Source organism: Serinus canaria, chromosome 2 (genome assembly GCF_022539315.1).
Source record: "Serinus canaria isolate serCan28SL12 chromosome 2, serCan2020, whole genome shotgun sequence".
In the NCBI taxonomy this organism is placed as follows: Eukaryota; Metazoa; Chordata; class Aves; order Passeriformes; family Fringillidae; genus Serinus; species Serinus canaria.
In genome coordinates this window covers 51418409-51428443 of record NC_066315.1, presented here as the reverse complement: position 1 = coordinate 51428443, position 10035 = coordinate 51418409, and the positions used below count along the sequence as shown (strand labels likewise).

General features: G+C 38.9%; 1 long non-coding RNA gene across 1 annotated transcript; it reads left to right on the top strand.

Annotated features, from left to right (window-relative positions):
• The first annotated feature begins 8449 nt into the window (after nt 1–8449).
• LOC127059330 (uncharacterized) lies at nt 8450–9968 on the top strand. Its single transcript, XR_007777027.1, has 3 exons — nt 8450–8521; nt 8615–8689; nt 9850–9968. It is a non-coding gene; the product is annotated as an uncharacterized LOC127059330 (long non-coding RNA).
• Nucleotides 9969–10035: the final 67 nt, after the last annotated feature.

Genomic DNA, 10035 nt, shown 5'->3' with positions numbered 1-10035 from the left:
TCATTCCTTCTTCTCATTTCTTCCTTCCTTCATTATTCCTTCCTTCCTTTCCTCCTCATTCCTGCTCCTTCCCTTCCTTAACTTCATCTCCTCCTTCTTCGGCCACAATTCTTCCGCCACTTCCTTACGCAACTTCCTACGAAACACTTCACTTAGCAACTTCATTCCGCCATTAAGTCCGCACTTCTCCTTCTTCCTTAGCAACTTCTTTCCTTCCTTCCTTCGCAACTACTTCCGTTCCTTCTTCAATTCATTAATCATTCCTTCACATCTGATTAAGTACTTCCATGACCTTCCTTCCTTACTTTACTTCCTCACTACTTCCTTCATTCATACTTGAATTACTTAATGTATCCTTCATTCCTCCTCTTACTGCATTAGTATTAATTCCTTCCTTCCTCCTCCTTAATCTCTCCTTCCTTACTTCATTCCTTCCTTACCTTCTTCCGCCACTTCCTTCGCAATCATTCACAACTCATGCCGCCACTTCATTCCGAAACTCCTTTCAGCACACTTCCTTCACGCCACCTTCATTCAGCAATTCCTTCCGCCACTTCCTCGCAACTTCCTTCTTCAGCCACTTCCTTCCTCCTGTTACGCCAATCTTCTTCCTTCAGCCACTTACTCTTCGCCACTCCTTCCTTTCCTTCCGCCAACCTTACTTCCGCCACTCCTTACATCAGCCACTTCATCCTTCATTAAGCAACTCTTACTTCGTTCCGACAACTTCGCGTAAGACACTCCGTCAACTTCCGTCCTTCCGCCGCCAGTACTTGCATTAAGTCCTTCCTTAAGACACTTCGGCAGCAACGGAAGGAAGGAAGGACGTACAGGACAGGAAGTAAGGGAAGGAAGCGAAGAAGGGAAGGACGGGAAGGGAAGGAAGGACGGAAGGAAATGAGGAAGAAGGAAGGCAGTGAAGTACACCTTCAGGTCACCTTAAGTGCCTCACGCACTAATTCTTAAGTAAGTCATTCATGCATTACTGTAATGCAGGCTGCAGTAAGGAATGACTGCCGAATCCTTTACGGCAGTACTTCATTAATACGGATAGGAATAATTATCATTCCTTCCTTGATACGCCATTCCTTCTTAAGCAAATTCCTTCCTTCCTTCATTCCTTCCTTCCGCACTTCCTTCCTTCCTTCCTTAATTCCTTCCGCCAAGTCCTTCCCTCCTTCCGCAAAATTCATGTACATTCTTCGCCACTTCCGTCCTTTCATTCTTTCCTTCATTACTTCACTCTACGCACTTCCTCCGCCACTTCCTTCGCCAACTCTTCCGCCACTTCATCCGAAAACTCATCGCCCCAAATTAATTGACGCCATTTACTTCAGCCAACTCCTTTCGACCACGTTCATGTCCGCCACATTCCTTCCTTCCCCACTTCCTTCCTCCTTCCGCCACTCCGTACTTACGTCCGTACAGAAACTTACTGCCTGACTTCAGCCAATGACGGAACTTACGATCACTATTCCTTCCGCCACGTCTGCCGAAAATTACCTTCCTAGCAACTGCATGCAGTGACGGGAAGAAAACGTCCTTCAGCCCACTGCAGTGCCACACTGAAGTAAGCAAGGAGGCACGGACTGCAGGAAGGACGGCAGGAATGGGAAGGAAGAAGGAAGGAAAGGGAAGGACGGAAGGCAGGAAAGAAGAAGGAAGGGAGCGGAAGGAAGGAAGGGAATGGAGGAAGGAAGGGGAAGGAGGACAAGAAGGAAGGAAAGGAAGGAAGGAAGGGAAGGCCAATGAAGTAAAGGAAGGAAGGGTGAAGGAACGGAAGGAATGAGGGAGGAGGACGGAATTGAAGTAAAATGAAAGAACTAAAAGCACACATCAATACAATCAAATAAATCAATGAAAGACACTAACAGTCACCTCCCTACATTCCCCGTCCCTCCTTCCCTCCCTTCCATCCTTCCTCCCTCCCTCCTTCCTCCATTCCTCAGACAGGATGGGTAGGAAATTAAATCATGTTTTTCTACTGATAGAGGTAAAGTTTATGGAAATCACCATCAAGCAAAAAAACTTTCTTTTTACAACTGGATTCTGTGTAAGGCCAGAAAGAATACTTATAGGGAACAGATGATGTACTGAGTATACTCATTTTCCCAGCCCCATTCTCATTCCTTCCCCAAAAACAAAAAAAAAGAAGAGTTGCACTCCTTCATTGAGATTATCCTCTGCAAAAGCACAGGATAGTTGGGATTGGAAGGGACCCTTAAAGACCCTCTACTCCAACCCTCCTGCAATAAGCAGGGACATCTTCAACTAGATCAGGTTGCTCAGAGCGCTGTCCAATCTGACCATGAATGTTTGCAGGGAAGAGGCATGCACCACTTCTTTGAGCAACTTGTTCCAATGTCTTACACCCTCATCATAAAAAATTATCTCTAATTTTTTATCTCTAACTAAAGTGAGCTTTAATGAGCTCTAGGTGGGTGTATTTGGATATCTCAAGTCTGTGACCAAGCCTTGGTATTTATAAAGAATACACATAAGAAATTGTGCAGAGGTAAAGAAAGCCTAATTGTTTAACAAACTGAAGATTTGGCTGCATATCTGTATTTAATATTGAGAATAATTGCCTATACAAATCTCCCCCTGCTTTTTTTCTGCCAAAATCTTACAAAAATTAGATGTTTCTATGCAAAATTCAAGTAAAACATTTTTTTATTCCTTCTTTAAAGCATAACATCTATGACCTTAGCAAGGTTTTACATTTGTCCTCCTCCAACATTTCTGGTTGCCATCATATTTAGAACATTTTGACATGTTTTTCAGGTGTTGTGGCAGCTATTTCTACAAATGCTTTAATGGAACAGTTGCGTTTAAAATACCAACAAAGGCCATGGACTGAAACTCTGAAACTTGTTTATTTTTGCATGGTAAGAATCACAGGTTAGGTGAGAGAAGGATATGTGGTATAAGAGTATGTTTCCAAGGTAGTTAAAAAATTGCTTGACTTTCAAAAACAAGCAAAACCAACCAAACAAAAAAACCCATGCAATCCAAAACGAACCAAAAGATAATCCCCAGAAAAACCTGATGCCTAGTACAGTCTGGCTCCCCATTTTTCTTAGGACTTAAAGGTTTTAAAGTTTCCTGCCTAATTTTAACACTTTAGGGGTTGTTTCTTGCCTTGTTTTAACATTGTTTTAACATCGTTTTAACTACTAATGAGTTAGTACTGATTGTCTACCAGTTGAGGTTGCATTCATTATCATTACCATATTCATAGTATGTAAAGACAATTTAATGCCCATAGGACTGGGAGGAAATACTGTATTTTAGAAACTGGTCTGAAATCTGCTATCTAGATTTCTGCTGCTGTGATATACTATTCCATGCTTCCTACCCTTCCATAGCTAATTTAAGAATGATTGTCATAAAGAGCAGATTAGCAGAACTGCTGTGAGCTCAGTATAAAAATTCCCATTTGTTTCCATGCTTCTTTTTATTAATGCTTAACTCAAGCCTTACTCTGAAAACAATGTCCTGAATTTGAACAAAATGAAAACTCTTCAGCAGTGAGTGTTCTTTGTTAATTGAAGTGTGGAGTATGAGAAGTTTTCAGGCAAGAGCTTGAAGAGGACCTGGGAGAGTTTGCTTGCTACTGAAATGAATGGCTTCACAAGCTGAAACTTGTATTCTAATCTAACCAAGTACTCCTGTGGCACTTACTGATCTCTTCTATTTGCTCAGGCAGATTTTTTCTAAAATAATTACACAAGTATTTACTTAGTTTATCTCCAGCTTCACAATGAAATTAGCTGACACATCTAGTGATCAGCTCAAAGACAGGGGAATGGAAAGCCTCTCCTTGCTCCAAAGGCATCTGGTATGTAATTACTGCACAATAATATCTTGACAAATCCATTCAGTGCTGACAATTCAGAGATAGCTCCAATAGTAGGTAACCTCTGTGTTTGACAAAAAACAAATAACCAGAGGTTTGTTGTATGGAACACCTGTGTGCTCTGTCTCTTAGCTAGTAATTTAAGGGATCTTTCTTTGTCTCTTGTTTTCACAAATGTGCCAGGATAACCCACTTCGAAAGCCTGTCAGTAATGATCCAGATGGTCTATTGCTCTCATGCATGGAGAAGATAGAGAGGACATTAAATGGTAATGAGCTGTTAGATAATTAAAAGTACATTTTTAAAAATATTGTGTGGAATCTACCAATCCTTCTTTACTGATGTTCTTCACAAAGAGGTCAAATGTACAAACACAGAGGTGGATAAGAGACAAAAGACTTGTGACTCGTCTTTGGGCTAAGCCTTCAGGCTGTAGCTATTCTTAAAGCATGAGAGTATTTTCTACACAGCACAGCACTTATTAATCATAATAGTTGTCATTAATAACAAGTCATTTAAGAGGTACTATTTTCTTATTACCTAAATCATATACTTTAAAGCAAGAAAATACTGGTTCTACTTCTTGATCATTGCAGTTTGATTAAATTGCCTTTCTGGTTTTTGCAGCTAAATCCATGTTTTCTGTGATGAACATGTTAGAACTTTTATCCAGACAAAAAGGGTAAGTTTGTTTATGAATAAATGCAAATGAGCAAGCATGGCCTCAAGTCGAGAGAGGAATACCATCTGGATGGCTTGTCAACAATGTTATTTTTCAGCTCAGTGTTCTAATGGAGTGCATTTGCCTATTTTGATTAGCCCTTTGTGGAGAAGATTTTTAGGTAAAGAGAGGGTATAAATGCCTACATCCCAAAGCTACAGACCGAGGTTAATAGTTTTGAGCTGACCAACATGATAATGCAAAGAGCAGACCACAAATACATGCCTGGTTGGATAGTTTTCAGAAGCTAAGCCAAGGAAGAGTTATTTTTGAAGCATCCCTGGTGTCTCTTCCCATGACCAAGTGAACTATACTCATTTCCTTTTTTAAGTGAGAGAATTTTTATATATACAAGCTTTTTTTTTTTTTTTCCTTTTTCTCATCCTTCTCAGACTTACTGTTCATGTTAGCCCCAGTGGGACCACCTGCTACATAACATCAATGATGTTTTATGTAGAAATTCAGCTGGAGAAGGATGGAGATGTGATGGATGTAAAGTTGGCTCACTTTGAAGAAGCTCCTGTGGTAAAATTAATTTTCTCTGTCTCTCATGACCCTGTCGTCTTCCACCTGTCATGTCAGAAAGGTTTTGACTTCCTTTTGGTCATGTCACACATGCAACCCTGTTCATGACACTAGCTACCTCTTTAGGCATCTGAATCTCTCACCTAAACTTACAACTCAGTTACAGATACTAAATACTCTAGTGCTAAGTATTACAGTAAAAGTCAGCTGACAGACTCATCTTACAGGAATTTTGTGGTATCACACATAAATATTTTTATTTCATGCTTCAATGTTACCAGTATACGCATACAGGGGCTTAAAATATTTCCCTACCAAGGTGTAGTGCAATATGTATACTCAGTGGATGTCTTGAAGCTATTCTGGTTTTTATTCTGCTTTCTCTAGGAGTATATCTATTTCTTCTAGTGAGGATGTTTTTCTGGCAAAATTTCTATTAAATTATTCACAGAATATCACCCTGAAGTTCACATATCATGTTCTGCAGTTGTTACAGAATTACAGACAACCCTTCAGGTCCAAGACATAACAGCAAACTGTTGGGGGGGGGGGGGGCGGGGTTGGAGAACATAAACTCTGTTTTTTGTCACTAAGTATCCAAATTATTACATTATTACAATTATTACATTGGAGTTAATTTTGTCCACTATTTTTAGTTGAAGTCAGTCCTGGAATTTCAAATTGTTCATTTAACCAGCATAGGTCTGTTGATCAGTGAGTGCTGGACAATATCATTAGAATAAAAATGCATATTCTAGCACAATCCATAAAAGAAAAACTGGCCAAGATGCATTTTTTTTTTGAAAGAGTTTATCAACAAACTATTTCTGTTAATTTTATCCTCTTTCACCGAGCCTTTATTCTTCCAATTATTGTAGTAATATTTTTTAACTATTGCCTTGTTAGTCTCGGTTTTGAGTGTTGGGGATTTTTTTTTAATGCTAACCATACAGCTACGTAAAAGTAATGGGGATCCAGATTATAATTATTAATGAAGTGCTCATAGAAGATTTGTCACAAATGGCAAGAAAGATGAAACTCCTGTCTCTTATTCCTGTAGGTTTGTGATGATTTGGTCCAGCTTCTAAGGTAAAGAATCACATATAGGGTTTCATGTTGGATGGAAAGGAATTCCTCATGCTAGAACCATTCCAGTGGAAAAACTGAAGAGGGGAAAAAAAAAAGAAAAATGAAAGAGGCTCAGGGAACAATAATATGAATCCAGAAAACAATAGAACTGACAGAATTTTGGATTCCATTTTTTGTGGGATGTTTGTTCCAATTGTCCATATTGGAAGTTGGTTGTCATTGTAACTATTATTATCTGCTTCAAATTTGTAAATTCAAGGCTAAAACTACAGCAAATATAATTTTGTAAAGATACTTCAGGCACTATTTATTTCTCAAGTCATTCCATCGAATGCATCTGCTTCAATGGAGCAAGGGTTAAGTGTAATCCTCAATATGTTGGCTCTAGCTGCCAGTCAAACACAGCCTTGGAATACTGGCCTTTGTCTTGATTGCAAGAATTATAGAGCTACTTGGACCCATAGTTTTGGTAATGGACTGATGATGACAATTCAGAACTGGCAGATTTACACATACAAACTAGGTATTACTTTTCCTCTCCTCCTTCCATCAAATACTAAATAGCCCTCATTGTCCTTATGCAAATATTTTAACTGCATGTCCTTCATGCAGTTAAAAAGCATGCAATGAAAGTGAGGTGGTATCACATAGCCTGAGTTTCTTTGCAAATACATAGGGGGAGTTGTGACCCTAATTTTCTCATGTAGCAGAAGGGCACTATGTATATTTATTATTACCACATTTTGTTCTGTATGAATAGTTGCTGTTCCAGGTCAGGCCACCACTTTATAAGTCTATTTACAAGTTCTTCAGTGAATATGATCAAGGTTCCAGATTTTAATAATAAGGAGTATATTTAGAAAATTGGATTTTTATTTAAGTACTGTGGCTGAATAGTCGATAGGGAAGGTAAAAAGAGAAAGAATAATCATGGACCTTTAGTGTTTAATCTCTCTTTTGTATTATTCATCATCAGTTTTTTCAGCCCTCTTTTTTCTTCAAAAATTAAGTTATAGTAGCTTTATGGATGTAAACAGGTATGACTTAAAACTTGAACTTGCATTTTCTTAGATTTTTGACTTCCAGTGATGTTAATGCCAGCAGTTTGGCTCTGAGCACTGGCATATAGTTACCATTGGTACTGTAGGTGCTACTTTTCTGCCTTCCTGGCTTTGTTAAGATTTGTCACAAAGCACAGGTATCCCTTCTACACCTCTTGGTGTAGTATTTTATTTGGTTGTAAGGCAGTTTGTTATATGTGTAATGTTTCCCATGAGTCTCAAAGTAACTATAAAATTAAGATGAATCAGCCAGCTAATGCATAGGCTAGTGCTGTGTCTGCACCATGCATGCCTGCTTCCCTCCTTTTTCCCTGCTTCCCCTCTAGTCTAGCTGGAAAGAGACAGAGGAGAGCTGAGTGACTTGTTTAGGTTCCACATTTGAAAGAGTTTGTCTCAATGTAAAAGTTCAGGCAGGCTTATTTTGTCTCTGCTAATCCACACTACAGCCACATCTGCATAGGAAAGTCTTGAGGAAAGGAAAGTCTTGAGCTGTCTGTGTGACTGCAGCACCAGAGTCTAGTAAGGCTTGTAAAACCAATGTAAAATCTGCTTGAGCACAGGAGTAATGCATTTAAGCACAGGTGGGTTAGTCTGAACACTGCTCCGCTCTGCCACATCAAGTCAAAATCCACAGGAATTCTGGGTTTGAGCAGTCTGAACCATTCATTTACAAACCAAGCCACTTGTCCCATTTTTTTTTCTGGTTTTTTGGGGGTTGGTTGGTTTGTTTGTTTGTTTTTGATTGATTTATCTATCAGTTATATTTAAGGTCTGTCTCTCTCGCATAGTGCTGTGAAGTGCGGCATTAATACAATTTTGATATTTTAATGAAAAGATCAATGTATGCATGCAAGGTCTTAGGGAAGTAGTACTACATGACTAGCTTTATTGGAACGTCAGGAAAAGTGTTTTGCAGCTGATGAGCTGTCATATTTGTGTTTCATGTATAATTATTGCTTTCAGTAGTGCCTACTTCAGTGCCAGTTTCAGCTATAATTACAGTGCTTCTTGCAACAAAACCAAAGGTTCACATTTTCTGATATCTTCTAAGAAAATTTAAATCAGTACTCCTACTTGATCTGATAAGGAGGGGGCTACTGTCACTCTGAAATGGTGCCTTTTCTATCAAGTTATGAATAAAAGAGTTATTTTCTATCTCATTTAGTAGTGATAGTCATTATTTCTTTTTTTTAGGATGAAGAGCTATGATGCCTTTGGCAAGATTCTAGAAGACCTGTCAAATATGTATCAAATTCCAGGAAACAGGTTGCAGTTATTTTTTACCCGAAAACTTTTGAAATCCATAGTCTAACTTTTGTTTATTTACAAAAATAATGAATTGTCTTTTCTCTCTCCCAGTGAAATGAAAGCTAAGGGATATCTTGCTTTGCAGGCCCTTGAAAAAGACCTTTATTCAATGTCTCTTCTTGACAGGTAACTTACAGTCTATGTCTTTGTCCCTTTGCCTCTACCCACACCCCTTCATTTTACAAAAAAACAAGTTAACTGATCTAATTATAGAGTGGAATGTGGAAGGCTAATGAGTTTTCTCCCACTGGGAAGCTTGAAGTCTTTGTCAACCCCAGACAAGCAAACAAGTCGATCTACTGAACTCCTGTGCTTTATCTAAGGGATTTCCTGGGAAACTGGTTGGTCACAAAGCCTGGGGGTGTGTGCACATGACCACCGACTGGGAGCAAACAGTGTGTCTGAAAGTCAGCAGTCATGTTTAGATCTCCCTGTGGCAGAAGTAAAATAGACCTTTTGGGGTTCTGCTGTTTGGGTATCTCATTTTGTCCTCAGGTTTTAGATTAGGAGGAGTGGATGCCAGCTTTTCTCCTTCCTTTCCTCATTTGTCCTTTCATTGAGTAGGATTACAGATAGATGGGAAACAGTTTCCTAAACCTTCTGATAATTGTACAAGGACTTTCATTATTTTCAATAAATAAAAGTTGAGGGCAGTGCTTTCCTTCTGGATTTTTGAAATATCTTCTCTGATACCTTGCCTATTAAGTTACAAACACACATACCTTGGCAGGTATGGCCTCCTGTAACTTGAAACACCCTCTTGGATTATTTTTGCAGTTTTCCCTTATGAAGCATAATAACACTCTGAACTAATGTGCTGTATCCCCACTGGCTACTGATATCTCAGTAAATATTATTTTTAAGTTAAACAGATTATTTGTCCTGTCTATGCAGAGTTAGTACACAGCTATGTAAATGTATGGCTGTATGTATTCAGCTATATGAACACACTTGAATTCAGAGAGTGGTTCTATCTAAGTTAGTTTATCCAGGCTATTTCTTCATTCTTTGCTCAACCAGTTGCCACTCTAATATTTTTGACCCCCTTTATTTCTGGTAAATAGCACACCAAAGTGGAACATGAAAGAGCTTGGATACAGGGAAAGTGGAAGCCCGAGTCCCAGAAGTAATGCATGTGTGGAGTTGTGGTCTTTTGGAAGCTGGACATACAATCTACTTCCAAGAAAACATTGTCTTCTTTTGATTAAGGATGCAAATTAGAAATTACATTGGCTTAGCTAGCACTGCAATGCAGGAAACACTAATTAAGATATGTTTTGAAATAGAACACAGGATCTAAACAGAGTTACTGAAGTACTTAATGGAAAAGTAGGACACCTGGTGCCAAGAACTGGAGGTGATTTTTTGCTTTTTTTTTCTCCCCCCTTTTTTTCTCGCTCCCCCACCCCTTTTTTTTCTTTTCCCATTTCTGAATTCAAACCATTGTAATCAAAACTCACTACTGAGTTGAT